We start from the raw sequence: 17,822 nt of genomic DNA on the forward strand, positions 1-17,822 counted from the left end.
GAACAAGAGGTAAATAGTATGAGTACATTGGTTTGTCTTCCCAACGATTTAAATGTACTTGGAGCATCATGTCGTGACCACCATTCCAAAACCTAAGCATGTCAAATGAAGCCACCAGACAGCACTATAAACAACTGATCTGGAGTTGACGGTTGGGTTTATGATTCATATTAACCACAATTTAATACAAGCTCATATCATAGTAAACAATCAGGGTATTTTCCATCAGATATCAACCATATCTTTCTATCAACGTCCTATCCCTGCTAAAATAAGGTATAATTATGTCTTCTACAACATGATATACTTCCCTTTCATAGTAATCTACCTGGTAATTATTCTTTCATCTTACCGCCGTAGAACTCGTACTCACCAGACAAACACCATATACCTCAGGGCATGTTCACTTGTTATTCTTTTTGCGTATTAAGTTGCTATAGATAAAGTATTTTTAGTCCAAGGGAATTATTATTAAATATTTCGAAATTATTTTGATTTGTCTTTTGATATTCCGTTTTATATGACGTGGTGTACATAATTGCAATATACAATATAGATCCACACAGTCTACACAGTCTTACAATACCATAAGGTTATCAAGTTTCAAAGGGAAAATCATATTCAAGGCATTTTAAATCGCCATTCTTACACCTCATATAAATCTCTGGTGGCGTCACCCCATTTGTACAAAATCCCAGGGATAATATATATTAACGATTTAAGATATTTCATATAAATACGAGGGATTGCAAATGATATTATCCCGATAATTTTTTCGATCTTCATCGTTCTTCCAAACTCATCTGATCAAAATAATTCTTGTAGTTTGGTAGTCGAATGCTAGTCGTAGTATTCTAAGAATTGACACCAGACTCCCGTATCAAATATATAGTCTAGTTGAATGGTCGTCAGTTGAAATGACCTCGTTTGTAGATACGAGTTGCACCCCTTTGCCAGAAAACTTGTTTTACCTTGGTTTTGGACATTTAGAATCATATATTGTTCTTTACCACGGAAATCTTTCTCTGGAAAGTATTACTGAGATATTATTTCTCAACTGAGGTAGGTATAAATTTCAAAGTAAAAAATAGACAGTATGGTTTACTGGTCACCACTGGCTGAACTGAACAAGAAATATAGGCACGATTTCACGATTTGCACCCCTTTCTTCATTTTTATTCATCGGTTTTGCAAAAAAACAAAACAATAATATTGATAAGTCAGATAAAACACCACCTCGGATATGATATTTAAAACCCTCCTACACCGAAAAATCCCTCGGGATGCGGGTATTATCATATCAACCATTTGCCGTAGTTTGTCATATAAGCTTACTTAATTCAAGATCCATTTTTAGTTTGCATTCATAATTGAAATGACCTTATTTGGATGTGGTTTTAATTTCTTTACCATATTAAATAGAAAGTAAAAGTACAATAGATGTATTACTTATAGCCTGGGTATTCTCTTACATGAAATACTATTGTCTGTATTATTAGAACATTCTCAACCCGCACTGTCTCGTGCACTTTTAACTTCTCTCAAATGGTATATTTTCAAATTAGAAGTGAAATAAAACGAAGCTATATATTAAATATATACAATCCAGTCTGCCCCAACCAATGAACTTAGATTTCTTGAAATCTACTATCCATGATATAAGTGAATTATAAACTTCCGGTAGGCCAGTTGGTGCGGTAAGGTGGTTGAAATTTAGGTTCACAGTCCAAAGCACACGGGGCTCCACAGGTTTACCAAACTCTTACTATTGATCATAATAATTATAGTCTGGAATTCAATCAGAAAACACTATCCATTACTGTTTAATTTCCGTTCCCAAAGTTTTGACGCCGAAATTGATTTGGGATTATCATAAAAGGTGTTGAAATATAATTTACAGGATACTTTTATATAACAGAAATGTCTGTTCAGAAGCTTCTTGAAATGTTACGGGATGAAGTTTAATGTTCGACTTTTCTACTCCTTATCAGGAAAACAATATTATAACAGGCATATTCAAAAGTGAAGTGCAATAAGGAAGTATTACCTTTCCAAGCCGACGTTTGGTTGAAACCATTTGATCACATACTAAATAATACTATAAATAAAAAATCTGACAGTGATGTGTTTGAAAGTTCAAATTTTGTCTTTTAGACGGTATTGGTATTGAGAAAATATTGAAAATGTCAGACAGTTGAACTTAATGAAACTCGCAAATTTATTGGAAAAATACATGAGACTAAAGTACAATAGAAATAATGTCTGAGATGAACAGTTTGTGATACATTTAGTACAAAGCTCCTTAAAGAAAGATTCACATCTTTACAACAATAAAATCATTGTATTCGTTAGTCCTATCCAATTTTGCAGCATCACGAATGATGTCCACTCTCTTCATACAAAACCCGTGCATTAGTCTAAGACAGATACAAGTACTCAATACACGTAATTCATCTTTCAAAGTAAGTTATGTAAACAGAATTGGATCGAAAATGTTCCTGCTGATGTCGCACATCATTCGGTCCATTGAGTTCCCTCGAACTTCACGAGTCCATTAAAATCCTTTCATCCAAAACTAGCTGTGATGGTGATGCTTTTTTTACCCGTTACCAAGGTAAGCGTATGCATATGGATGCTGTAACAAACACTGTTGTCTGTAACCTGAGAGGTTCACTTAAGGAATATAACAGGATTTGTCTCCCTTTACATAACCAATGTTAACACAGACCATCTCATTCCAAGAATACTTCAGACAGTACCTATGGGAATTTCGAAGCATGAAAGTAAAACTACGACGTGATTGGATGGGTTGAAAACCGACCATTGTCTGACTATATCCAAAGAGCTGACTGGCACCATGAAAGTTATAAATAAATTGTCTTATTATGGACCCTTTATGACATTAGCCTTTCGATGCAAGCTATATTTGTTAGGATGTTATGTTTAGTGAGAGTTACCTCTCTCGGGTAATCAAAGTTTTTAGTCATGTTTTTGAATCTTTAGTCATGCCTATCAGTCATAACATGACACTATTTTAAAAGTAACATTCATTTGGATGTCGGATCAGTTCAACCAGTTTACAACCTAATATGGTCCTACAACGTCCTTCCACCGAAGCATGTAACAGGTCCACCTTTAAAATCCAACAGTCCTCTTGGGCCCCGACGAACAAAATTGTCTTCTTTCGACAATGCGGAATTTAATTCACTTGAATACTTTGTCAAAGAAGTATAATATGATGCTGTTTTTAGGATAACGCACCCATTAATTAAGAAAGCATTTAGGCCTACTTTGTCAAAGAAGTATATATTTCTATTTTTAGGATAAATTATTGCATTGCTATTAGACACAAGTGGTGCTTGAATTTGATCAGATTTTGGCGACACTTGACTGTTTGTTCGTGATTTTGTGGTGTAAATTATGTTCCAATTATGTTTGACAGATTTGCATTGACAAGGACTAGTTTTTGCCTTAAAACAACATGTACCGACAACTTGAGAATTACATCAGACCAACAAACCTCTGGTTACTGTTTAGAATTCCAATGTTTGTATTTTGATAGTTGATTTGATTATGTATTGATTTTAGGGTTCAAAGATCAATAGTAGTTCTCATCCATTCATATTCCTTCTTCAACTTTCCTAGTGGTAACAATCTTCATCGCCCACGCTTTTTACAGCTAGATTGTTGATCTTGGCCGACAAACAGATTACCAAATATCCGAATTAATGAAATGAAAATACGGAGGTAACTTTGGTTAATCTGAAACCTAGTTCGTAATGTCGTATTGATTGAATAACCGAATGTTAAACCAATGAACCTTGACTCTGGTCTGACTATATGGTAATTCAATGCATTTCCGATTTAAATCCGAAGATATCCCGATTCTATACCTCGGCAAAACATTGTACAGACTTATTAGATATACTATCTCTAAGGATTACAAAACATGAGTCTTTGTTCATCAGTGGACTTACCCCTCATGCCATAACAATCCCTCTATAATCCATAAAACTAAGTAATAATTCATTAAACTAAGTAATTTCGAAAAAGTTTAAAAGGCCTTTCTAGGAGGTAGTATTCCTTAAATAATATAGTTCTTTCAATTTGGAAACACAGAGCCAGCATGTTTAAATGGTTTTGGCGTTCAAAAATTAACTGCAAGATGTTTACATTTCTGTAGAATTTAGTCTATAGTTTTCATTAATTCGAGCACCCAATTCTCCTATCCTACTAAAAAGAAACGGGACTTCCCCGTTAAGGCATAGGCGATTGGAATAAAAAAAATCCGTACAAAGAAGACAATCCCGTTAATCAAAATCTCATCCAAAGTATGGAAAAATCGAGAGTAAAAGTTGTGTGGTAGCGTACTCATCCAAAGAGAAGTACCATCAGGTGTTTGGAAAAGAGTAAGCATAGTCTGCCTTGCGCGCGACACCCGCCACTACCACAATGGTAAAAATCATGAGAAACAACCAGATCAAATTAATCAACCAAAATGCCAGAAACAGATAATATATGGTATTTATAAAAGAGTTCTGCATATCAATCTTAAAATTTCCTACAAGACATATAAAGTTTGCTTGTCAAGTAACCTTGTTTCAGCAATTTCAAATTTAATACTCGACCTCTAGCTGAAAGATTGACCACAAAGAAATCAGCTAATCCATTTTCTTGGTTTTACACTTATGAATTTTAGATGTTTCCGGCTACAGACGGCTATAGAAGTCATCACGTCCTGTTAAATAAATCATAAAAAAGACTTGCAGTAGACTGATACAAGATGAAACCATCGCAATCGTTTCATTGTCCATTCAGAGGATTTGGTAGATCAGAATTCAGAAAACCGTGATTATTGGTGAATTTCTTTAATTTCAATCTGGAAAATGGGTTAAAAGTGAAGGAAACTCGGGATTTGACTGCCTGAAGTGATATTTTTCAACCAATAACGAGATTTACATGACAACAACCAGACGGATCAAGTTTTAACAATTTATAACAGTTTTATCTCATTTTAGTCGTTAACAAATCCTTACTATCTCATATTACAAATCGACCGACAGAAAAAAAGAGACTAGATTTGATTTATTCCAATAAATATCTCTCGATTTTTCTATTTGGTTTCCTGATTTATGGCGAATCCCCGTCAAGTGGTTGAAAGGGTTAGCGTCAAGACTGGCAAATTGTTTTCTATATGCTGTTAAAACGTTTATTGCTACTGACTGCTTAATGGTTAATGACAAAATAAGTGAACCTAAGCCATTGTGTATATTACGACTGTTGCGTTTGTAGAAAATTATTAAATTTTCAATACCAGAAACAGATTATTGAATATATACCTTCCTTTTATTGAAAAAAATATCGACCAGTAATCATAATTGAAAATCGTGTAAAAAAAAACAGCCGAATTGTCTTCTCCTACACGATAAGGTGCTGTTGGTTTGAATCCACCTACAAGGCGAATCAAGTCTATCTCGACTGGCGTGTAAAAGGGTACCGATAATCTAGGAAAGATCAATGTCAAAAGGTTTGACCAAGGACCAGCTGGTAGAAACGATCATAAACTGTGAACCTAAGTTGTTATCCTTGTAAAATATAGTTGTGTGTTTCTTTCTTTCTAGAAAGATTACGTCGTGTTCCGAATCCCTTTAGTAGAAACCTTCAAGAAGGTGAATACGTTCATAATTTAAACAGTAATAAAGGGTATTATTTACAGATTAGTACAATATATTGATATTATATACCTTGTTAGAATACTAATGACCCACTTATGTCATAAATAAGATTATCCATGACATTAAATTACGTATATAGGTTGATGACTTCAAGTAAGTCATAAACGGAATTTTCGCAGCTTCGTCTGTTGATCAATTATATAATTCATCCCTGATAAATAGTGGAAATTATTCGAATTCAAATTTTGACAATTGATTAACATTTCTTTGGAATGCTTTTAAGAATATAAAGTGGGTCGTCTCATGTGTGACAGTCGTATTATTGTGTTGCTCTAAAATGGCTACAATTACTCCCTCAAGTTACAGATTACAATCTGGGGTCTAATGATACCGCCTAGTTAATGGTTTTATTCATGTCTGTATGATCTGACTTCCGGCCAGACTCTTCTCTCTAGGAGGTAGATAAAGTCGTTAAATTAAAGCGGAAGAGAAGGTTAATAAGTTTACATGATAAGAATTAAGTGCTTAACACCGCTTATATATCACATATTCATACTACATCTTTGTGTGGTCATCGAAAATGGCTTCTTTCCATTAAATTAACCGACCGGAAGCGGAAGTACGGATTGAATATGGGTAGTAGTTACGTTTCCGAATTTTATATGGGTTATTTACATTTTGTCATTTGATTGTAAATTTGGTTCTTTAGACTATAGATTAAAATGTCCCATAAGACGATTTCATTCGTTAAAACCATACTTCATTGCGATCTTTGAAATATCAAATATCTTTGAATGAGTAAAAGCATGAAAATACAAGGAAATTAAAACATGGTAAAAGTTGTTGGCTTCTGTCATACGTCTTAATGTCACAGGCATCATGGTGAAAACCATTTGCCTAAAGCTACAAGATTTGAATTCTAAAGGTAATCAAAGCAAATTATTAGCATACAATTTCCTTCATCGCAAAGTGCACGATTCTGTCCACATAAAAACATGTAAAACCATATAGTCATTTTCGCCAACTAACACACATGATGGCGTATATCACCCAACACCAAAATGAACCTGATCTGCACTTTCAAAGACATCGATGGTTAACTCAGTCAAATCGACATTTTTGAAAGTGTTTATCTGCCTAGAGTCTGATATCCATCGGTTAACGTTGCCTTCTCGCGACCTTAGACAGTAAACTCAGTAAAGTAAACATATTTTGTTTATGCTACCTTTTCGAGACGCTACTAAACACTTTTTATGTTCACGTCTTTTAATTGTTTTATTGTTCACCAATATTGTGTATTGTTTATTTGCAATAAAAGTTTATAGTAAATGTTAACTTGTCCAAGCTATTAGATTTGCACTTGTAATTATTTCTTGTGCACGTTGTCGCTATCAATAAAGTTTGGCCATTGTGGAGTTAATGATTATATAAATCAAGTTGAACTGTCAGAATCAATCTGGGGGTGTATTAATATTCTGATTGATAAAAAACATATAAACCTTCTTAAATATCCATAGCTACATGTCATACAATACATACTTAGGTCCATGTAAATAATTTATTTACTTAAATAATGGCCCATACATCATATAATACAATGTTTGAAAAAAAGAACACGGACACACCAATCTTGAACATTATCCTTATGTCGAAACAGCACATTGACATTCAGCATTCAACAGTTATCTAAAGGTCAGTCAAAAAATAACCACCCTGAAATGGTGCATCTTTACAATGTCAAGCTATTACGAACTTTGTACACATTTACTTAAACATTGCGACTGCAATCATTGCATCATGGAAATTTGACAATTAAGCAATTTGATTGGATTATACGCTGTTTATGGAAGTGTGCACATAATATAATAATATTAAAATGGTTTAAAAGTGAAATAAAAGAGACTGATTGGATACACAGAATGACTGCAAGTTTAAGTCAGTTTAGAAACATTTTCTGTTGGCATTGCCAGAAAGTTTAGACTGTAACTGTATGGATTACGGTAGAGTAAACATTGTAAACGATCTGTGAGTAATATAAGAATGATATTGTTATAATGAGGTAATCATATCATTATCTTATAACAATAACTATTGCATAAATATATAAATATTTAACCCTTGGCTTTTATGTCCTCTCAGTAGTGTCAGAAACGATCTAAGGTTTATATTCTCTTACGCATAAATGGAAACAGACTCAAGTCAAGTGCTCTCGACCTAAAACGCAACTTTTACGATCATTAAATAGGCCGATTGTTAATGGAGATTGCCCACTCTCACTGGTCCTACAAATCTGGCTTTACCTATTGATAATGCAGACTTTCTACGCTCATCAGATAATTGCGGCTCTACATTTCCCTCGGGTGTGATGTACGGCTGGGTTAGGTGCCAATATCCCATACGTAGGGGAACGGTTAAGGGCATATTTGTCGGACTAACTGCTCACGCACCTAATGATATCTGTGCGCATATGCAAAACGGAATTTCAAAAATGGCACATCAGATCTATTTCGATCAACAGACTTTCTTACTTGCTGTCATCCCCTTTTCAGTCTGTCCGTCCATCTATCCATCTATTTTCCGTCTACACGTTACAATTTTTGAGAGAAATAGTTTCATTTTTTGCTCTCAGATTTACCACCTTACGCTTTGGGATTTTAAACACTTGTACGAAACATAATTTTTAAAGTTACTGACATTTAGTAAATCTACAATTTGATAAATATCTTTCCACAATTGAATGCCACGTTTTTTTTTATCTAGAAGTCAGTTGAGAGTTTCTTAACAAAAGTCAAGAAAGTCTTTAGAGAAATTAAACTACATGCATTGTTCAATTGCTCAATAAAACATATCTAGCTTTCAAGAAATAATGTTGAAATAACCAAAATTTTCTTTTCGATATGTACCTGCGTAGCTTAGATATTTTTGGATTAGATCGTTGGATAATATGTATATTTGATTACATAATAAAGACAAATTATGCAATTTACACTGCCATTAAGATATTAAATGAATTAAAATAACTCTTTTTATCTTTTATATGACGTAAACAAGACATAATTTACTTTAAATATATAGATACATGTGCTTATAAAAGTGCTATAAATCTGTAGATATTGTCTGAGTAACTTAAAAAAAAATTTGGATTTTTTTTTCGATATTTTTAAAGAGAATGGGAATATCGTCTCACAATAGAATTGATATTTTTAGAATGTCTTTGCGTTGGTAAAAATATAATATTTTCAAGTTTATATTGAAAAGAAACACATTTTTCTCTTTGAAATTTCAATCCCTAAAAGTAAAAATTTTGGCTGCAAATCGTCACACATCGATACTGGGTTCATTCAATCTACGTTAAGATCTGTTAATTTTTTTTTCGAATTTTGAGCAAATAGCGTCTGTAATTGTCAGTTATTTCGACAGTTGAAGGTGTAAATTTATTAATATATGAAAACTACTATCTGGACCCACCCCCTGATTCTTAAGTTAGCGAGCATGTGTCCTTACTTATTAAACAAATTGTATTTAGGTTCATTTCCAGTAAATATAAACCAACATAGAATAAAAACATCATTAAAAAAACATCACGAATTCATTACGATCTTCCATTATAATACCTATTAACGTTTGTCGTTAAAGTATCACGTGACGTAAAGCCAGACGTAAACTGACAGTAACCGGAAATGAGACATTAAAAACTAGTGAGCACCATGTTTTCACCGGATGTGAGCCTCGTTTTCATCGAGAATAATTGATTGACAAGTCGTCAAATGTTGTGATGCATTTGAATTATTGACACAAGAAAATGACTAGTTATTTCAGTGTTATAAGTGACGAAAAGACGCGAGGATTTGGACTGTATAATCGAATTATAGCAGTGGAAGGCATGATTTCAGTTGAACGGCTACAAGAAATAATTCTCTGTGTAAAATATAATTCGGAGAGAATCCTGACATATAATTTATTTGCATATTTCTTTTTCTTACTAAAGATGAGATTCATTGTCTACACGCTGTATTTAAATAAAAGACAACAGAAAGAATCTAGAACCGTGCAGTTTCATCAGTTAAATGCTTATTAAGATATTTCTCACAGTCGGACCAAAACATGCAACTTTTTAACACTATATGTTACGTAAATAAATAAAATTGACAGTAAGCAATATTTCTACTTTCAGTTTATCATCTCAAATAAACTGTATGAAATCAGAAAAATTGCGGTGCAAGATTTAATGAGGAGGCAGGAATTAGCGCTTACATTTCCTACGCCACATTTGCGGAGTAATACTGAGTAATTCGTGATAAATTGGTTTCTTATGCGGCTCGCCCATAGAGATCTTGTTTCCGCCACAGCAAGCATTCTACAAGACTTTAACATGTTCTTCACACGAGGTATTCTAACTAAGGCTGTTTTTGTAACATAACATTTGAAATGTCATTAATTTTTACAAAAAAGAATTATTTGAAAATACATTAGGAACCGACTTCAAAATTATGTATTTTATTTTTTAAATAGATCAGTAAAGAATTGTTAAGAATGGACACTTTGAAACGTTTACTTTAGGACGTCACAATGTTTTCCTGGAGTAATCGGTTCTAGTAGATCTTGTCACAGACTCTGTGGCGTTATTTCTCATTAGTTTAATAAGGAACAGAACGGAATGATGTAAGCCTTTATTTTTCTATATTCCGAAGGTTACTGTAATTTTTCTCGACTTATGATCAAAGCGTTGGTAAGACATGACGAGCATTTAACCTCCTACATGGTACTTGGTCTGGCTGGATACAGGCGATTTTACGCATTAATACAGTCACAAAAGTCACAAACAGAATTATATATGTGGACTATTTTTTAAACCAAAATCCTGACTATCTGTATGCAAACTCTTTTCCAACCACATTTTCATATTACAATAACCCTCGACATTTGATTGAATTATGAACCACTGGTGCCCATGACACAACGGTATAATTCAATTAATATTGTCCAGTCTACAATTTGCATATTATGCTATTCAATGTAAAATGTCTTATGTAATCTCACCGGGAAGTATTCAACTTAACAGTATATCTGACACTGCCCCCTGAGCCCAACATTCAGATCGGGCATTGAACCACTGAAGACTTGCATTCCTTTAACCTAATAAATTAATCCCTGTGAGGATTCCAATTAATTAGTGAATGTTCTTATTACATAACATGTAAATCGTAGATATAGAAGTCGCTATCACTGCAGAATCTCTGTATCATTTTTAATTTTGTTTCTATTTAGGTCGAGAATTAATTTCTCAATTAAAGACTATACTAATGGATTAGTTGCTGAACCAGACATAAGCTACCCTGTAATTAATGATGAAGATTATCGGAGTTTTTAAAGGGATTGTGAAAATGATTTCTGAATATTTTATGTGTATAGGGGACACTGATAGTATCAATTTGTACCATTCAAATTTTCAATCAGATGTCTGTGAATCCTGCAATTTAACTAAAACTGTTTGATAACGTCACTTGCAAATCATGCTGTATTATATAAGTGACGCCATCACTCATTTTTAGAGGAACCACAGAATGGAAATTGGTATAGTGAAAATTGATGCTATCATTGTCCCTGATACACATACAAAATCTAGAAAGCCTCTCAAAATAGAAATACCTTTAAAAACTCAGATAATCGTCGTCATTATAAACAGGGAAGCTTTTTATAACTAACATATCTGTATTACAATTGACGATATATTTGTTTCTACTCGTTGCATTCCAAAATATAGCTGTACAACTTGAACTTTTAAAAATATTTATATAAATAAGCGTTTTGTTTACAATTCCAATAGTCTCTTTGATATATAAATACTATAAGTGACACAAGCTCATCCCCCTGAAGACACGTGTTTCGAAAGAACATGAACTTTAAATAGAATTGTTCCCTTATAACATTAGATTGCAAGGGAATTGCATTCAAGATATAAAGCTTCGTAGGCGTCTAAAAATTGTAGCGCAATTGATGACATTATTATTAAAAAAGCTTAAAAGTTAAGCCACCCTGCAGAGATGTTACATTTTGTTCACGGAATTTCTCTCAAATGAAAGGCTTAATGCTTGCATTCAACTACATAATAATTAGACACGAATACAGAAATGCCAATTTGACAATCGAGACAAAAGATGGCTCCTATATTCTCGATTATCCACTTTTAAGTAGGATAATCTATTGTGGTCTGTAATTGAAAATATAGTATACAATTAAACTAGAATATAAATAGGAATAAACAATGGAATACAAAAAACTGAATCAATAGGCAAGTAGTGAGTAAATCTGACATTTTACATCTATTGACTCAGTCTATTATTTCCCCTTTAACACTTCATGTTAGTCGAGTTCGAAATGCACCACTCTATTTGGGATGTTCTTAGTGTAAATTAACGATGATGGTATTTAAAATTCAGTCAAACGTTGTCTACTTCAATCACCATTGAAAATCTTTGCTGGAGTTCATGACATAAAAAATATGATCAGAACCAATTGAGTTGAACGTCCTTGTGTTGTGCATTCCATAGAGCGTGTTGTTGGAGACAGACAACATCCTGCAGTGCGCAATTAAAGGACCCCATACGGACTGACAATATTCAGGGATGGTTTCATGTGGCACCCCTGCTTCCACCATACATTTAAAAAATTAAAGATGGAACGAATTTGATTATTATATTCATATCTTGTTCGAACCAGATACTTGTCATTTCATTAGGCCAAACATGGGAGGAAAAGTTGGGAGTCCAATTCCATTTCACTTGCCACCTAACAGACTGATATCTTTAAAGGATAGAGCCATGTTTCGAGGATGGATAGAGCCATGTTTCGAGGATGGATAGAGCCATGTTTCGAGGATAGGTAGAGCCATGTTTCGAGGATAGGTAGAGCCATGTTTCGAGGATGGATAGAGCCATGTTTCGAGGATAGGTAGAGCCATGTTTCGAGGATGGATAGAGCCATGTTTCGAGGATAGGTAGAGCCATGTTTCGAGGATAGATAGAGCCATGTTTCGAGGATGGATAGAGCCATGTTTCGAGGATGGATAGAGCCATGTTTCGAGGATAGGTAGAGCCATGTTTCGAGGATGGATAGAGCCATGTTTCGAGGATAGGTAGAGCCATGTTTCGAGGATGGATAGAGCCATGTTTCGAGGATGGATAGAGCCATGTTTCGAGGATGGATAGAGCCATGTTTCGAGGATAGGTAGAGCCATGTTTCGAGGATGGATAGAGCCATGTTTCGAGGATAGGTAGAGCCATGTTTCGAGGATGGATAGAGCCATGTTTCAAGAATGGATAGAGCCATGTTTCGAGGATGGATAGAGCCATGTTTCGAGGATGGATAGAGCCATGTTTCGAGGATGGATAGAGCCATGTTTCGAGGATGGATAGAGCCATATTTCGAGGATGTATAGAGCCATGTTTCGAGGATGGGTAGAGCCATGTTTCGAGGATGGATAGAGCCATGTTTCGAGGATGGATAGAGCCATGTTTCGAGGATGGATAGAGCCATGTTTCGAGGATGGATAGAGCCATGTTTCCAGGATGAATGTTCATCATATAAACCTCCAAGTCACCAACGTCGGTTTGTGGTTTCATCAAATTATTTACACAAACATATTCTCCAGTCCAAAACCATTCTGTTGCTTACTATTGACGGTCACACTACATGTGATGTTCTGAGAAGCCGCTGTTTAGATACTCAAGTATCATATACTATTTTTATAAGCTGCTAGTAGAATAAGAAACACCAGTGTTATTTATGGTGGAGTATTTCTCAAGTTGTAATTGAGATATATTGTTTACCGTTAACCCTAGCTATATCATTATACATAAAATAATCATACCCTACTCCAAGTCCAATAATTACACATAACCATCAAGAGCCACGCCTACCAATAGAGTTCTCATTAATAGAGTCATTGTTATATTCCTACGTCCACGTTTATAATTATTTATTAGTCTCTTTAACAGGATGAAAACGGTTACGCGTAGCGCTTGAACCACGTTCGTCTACATAACTAAACCCTAAACTAAATATATGAAATTAAACATAACGCATGCTGTCTACTTTTCCCCATATGTATGTCCGGATGAAGTACGTTGAGCTTACGTGAAAGTAAAGTATCACCCACTATCATTCCTCGAGAAAACCAATATATAGATATACAAATACTTCGTATTGCGCCAATGCTTCTTAGATTGTTAGACATGCTTTCCGTATGTCTCATGACGCTATTCTTTTTCACTGAAAAATATTTCAAACGGAGGAACGTTATATTTAACTGCGTAACTGACCTTTTGATTTGACAGAGTCGAGAAAATTCTGATAGAAGAGACTACATTAAAATATCATTAAACACCGTGTACATTTTTATATTAAACAATTAATATCAATTTCTTCTACTAGTAATTACATCTTTCCCCATAACGTATTGAACACTATCTTCGTAAGTAAACGACAGACCTCTTCTGTCTTGATAACAGCATATTCTAGCTAATTAGCCGTATGGTTTCGTTATTATTTATAAAGTTCATGATGCTATATATCCCTCTTCCCCTGTACGTTTTATAGCCTAAATGTTCAGTTGGTATTTAAGATGTTTCATAATGCGTCATGGGACAAATGGTCAGACCAAACGTAATAAATGTCGGGTTATATTTTATGGAGCGATACCCCCTAAAGTACTCCCACTTATTGTAAGTGTTGTTCAAATATGGATTTCAGAGTTTGATAATACTGCTACGTAAAAAAACGGTAATACCTAGGACACTTCGTGTCAAGACAGTGATGGCAATGGATCCATTGTTCTTCACACATAATTGTCTACAATCATTCGACCTATAGGACCAATGTATTGATAAACTCTTATTTTGGATTTCGGGGTTCAAACCGTCAGTTCTTGATATTTTTATCCAGGATATCAAAATACTTATCTAGAAGTACCATAAATGTATGTAATATAACCAGAATTAGTTATCCAGTCGCAAATATACAACGCTAAATAAAAGCAAACCTGGTCATAATTCATATGTTATATATAATAGCGTAAATACTTATGAGCATTGAGAACTCCAGGTCATACAAAAACAGATTTACTCATCTTTATCCCCGTTCGAATGCTGCTGTTTATGGGAAAAAATAATATTCAAGATAATATCATTAATTAGTGTTCTATGATTTTTTTTTGACAGACTACGTTGTTATTAATAAAATGGTAAGGTGCTGGCAATATTCCTAAAAATAATTGACGGTCTTGCTAAAGGGATCTTGTTGGTGGGATATTCTTCTTGGTGCTCTTGGAGCATCATTCCGATGGGGAGATCTGCTTGAGTGCTTGTTTATCTTACAACAACGATCATGTTAGTGCGAAGGTTCACTTATATCTTGTACTGGAGCGATCGTGCTGGTAAGAAGGTCTACTCGGTTGTCTTACTAAAAGGATTTTGTTGTTCGGAAGATCTACTTGGTTGTCTTACTAGAGGGATTTTGTAGGTGGGAAGATCTCCTGGGTTGTCTTACTGGGGGGATTTTGTTGGTGGGAAGATCTACTTTGTTGTCTTACTAGAGGGATTTTGTTGGTGGGAAGATCTACTTTGTTGTCTTACTAGAGGGATTTTGTTGGTGGGAAGATCTACTTTGTTGTCTTACTAGAGGGATTTTGTTGGTGGGAAGGTCTACTTTGTTGTCTTACTAGAGGGATTTTGTTGGTGGAAAGGTCTACTTTGTTGTCTTACTAGAGGGATTTTGTTGGTGGGAAGGTCTACTTTGTTGTCTTACTAGAGGGATTTTGTTGGTGGGAAGGTCTACTTTGTTGTCTTACTAGAGGGATTTTGTTGGTGGGAAGATCTACATTGTTGTCTTACTAGAGGGATTTTTTGGTGGGAAGGTCTACTTGATGGTCTCAGTAATGCACTATGGTGCTTGAATTAGATGTGAACTTTTTGTTAAAGAGATACATGTACTATTAGGTGCTGCTTACAAAACACGCATTAAATTTACGTCTATTAAGACTACGTCGTGAAACTATCGTGAGATTTAATCTGTCATATTGATTCTCGGTTAATTAAAAACTTTAGGGAAAACTTTTGATTAGAATAAAGGTAATTTTGTTAATACTTGTACTCATACATCAACAGGTTGACAAGATCCACAAATACTCCCATATTTAGCTTCATTTTATTAGAAATGTAAATATTGAACCAGGACGAATAACTAACAATTACAGACACAAGGCTACTATCCCAAATTAAAAGATGGCTGCCATTGTTGTCTGGTGTGCCTACACGGTACCAGCGCTGGCGTATGCTTCAAAATATTTATAAGTAAAGGAAATACATGGTATAATCACCCCACTCTATATTAGTTCTGAAACTTATTGACAACAGCTTATTGACAATATTGATTCAACCAATAGCTTCCTTTAATATAATACATTTTGTAACGACTAATTTCATTGGTCAATTTTTCTGACAGATCGTGCGTGGTAATTTTCTGCATTATGGTTGCGTATAAATTCTAGTTTAAGGAATAAAGTGGACCGATGGATTGAGTGAGTACATGAGATAATATCGGAACTTTAATTTTGAAATTTCATAATTCCTATAAGTAACCGTGTTGAGAACAGACCAGTCGCGAATCAAATCTCCAAGACCGTAGATCAAGAAACCATAAGACTTTCAAAAAGTTTCCGAAACTTCCATCATTCATCAGTAACTTGTGGACGCTATAAATTTAAGTTATGTTTTCTGTGAACTTTCCACTTTTACTTGTATCCTGTTTATTTTTAGCTGATTTAGGTAAGTGCTGTAGTTTTTGTTTAACTGAACCCTGATACTGAACCCTTTCTGTTGAAAATGAAAGCGTTGGTAATATGGAGTCTTATTTTTGTATCATTTCGTTTTTAAAAATCAAAGCCTATTGTATATCTTTTCATTTGATATTTTAATTTAACAACTACATTTTATTCGGGACCAAAAGTTATGAGCCGTTGACAATTATCAATTTGTTTATTGCGAAATGGAAAAGTTGGTTCGCAGGAAATTATTATTCTAATAACGCTAAGAATCCGATTTTAAAATACGATAGAAAACTTTCAAGGCTGCACATGGCTTCTCTTAGAAATTCCCTTTAGGCTCTCTCTCGTGGCTGCAGTTAAAATTTAGAGATGATTGATGATTGAAGGTTAGATCAGTACTTGTCTGTTTAATTCAACCCTTCGGGAAAATTTAATATTTTGCCATTGAAGCTTTGCCAAAGATCAGACAGAATCGGTAGATCGTTTGTTCATCATTTCATGTTCATTTAATTTAATGCAATTTATTTAGATATTTCATTCAATTCGAGTTTATTATTTTAACCATGTCGTAAAGGATGCGTAAGGAAATTCGACTGAAGCATAAAACAATCCCGTTCCTAGAATCCAAACTGTATTTCATTATGCAAGGTACTTCATAAATACCGGGCTTTAAAAGGAGTTTGAATTTGGTGAATGTGCACGAACCGATTCAAAAATGAAATAGTCCTTTAGCTATCCTGAATGGTCTTCTGCTAAAGAGTAAACACTCTCTGTATCTTGACTCCTGGAGACTAAAAAAAAACTACATTACGTATGAAAGTTTCTTACGGATCATATATTAAGATTTCCCAGATTGTTAGGAAGGGTTTTGGGATTGGGTGAGAAAGAAAGAGTAGGCATGGTTTTGAAGTGCTTAAAATGGTTTTGGGATTGGCAATGGTCAGAGGAGTGCGAATAGAAAATAGGTGAGAAAGAAGGTGAGAAAGGGGTAAAGGTTACTGATAATTGAGATTGAGGTAAGATAGATCGTCTGATAAGATATAATAAGATTATATTGAAGACGGATTTTGTCTGATCAGATTATTGTAGATTTGATCTAGCTCTCGGCAAATATAGAATTAATGCAACACTTTTTTAACTAAACTTCCCATTATTGGCTTCATATAAAATGTAAACCTTGGTGGATATAAAACTATAATAACATTCCATAGATAAACTTATATAAGTATATTTTAATGACGGGAAGATATATGGCGGAAAACAGTAATTTGTGGTTAATTTATACGTTATGGCTATAGAAATAGTCGGAAATGTCGTTGGAAATG

This window comes from Lottia gigantea, assembly GCF_000327385.1.
Source record: "Lottia gigantea unplaced genomic scaffold LOTGIsca_20, whole genome shotgun sequence".
Classification (NCBI taxonomy): Eukaryota; Metazoa; Mollusca; class Gastropoda; family Lottiidae; genus Lottia; species Lottia gigantea.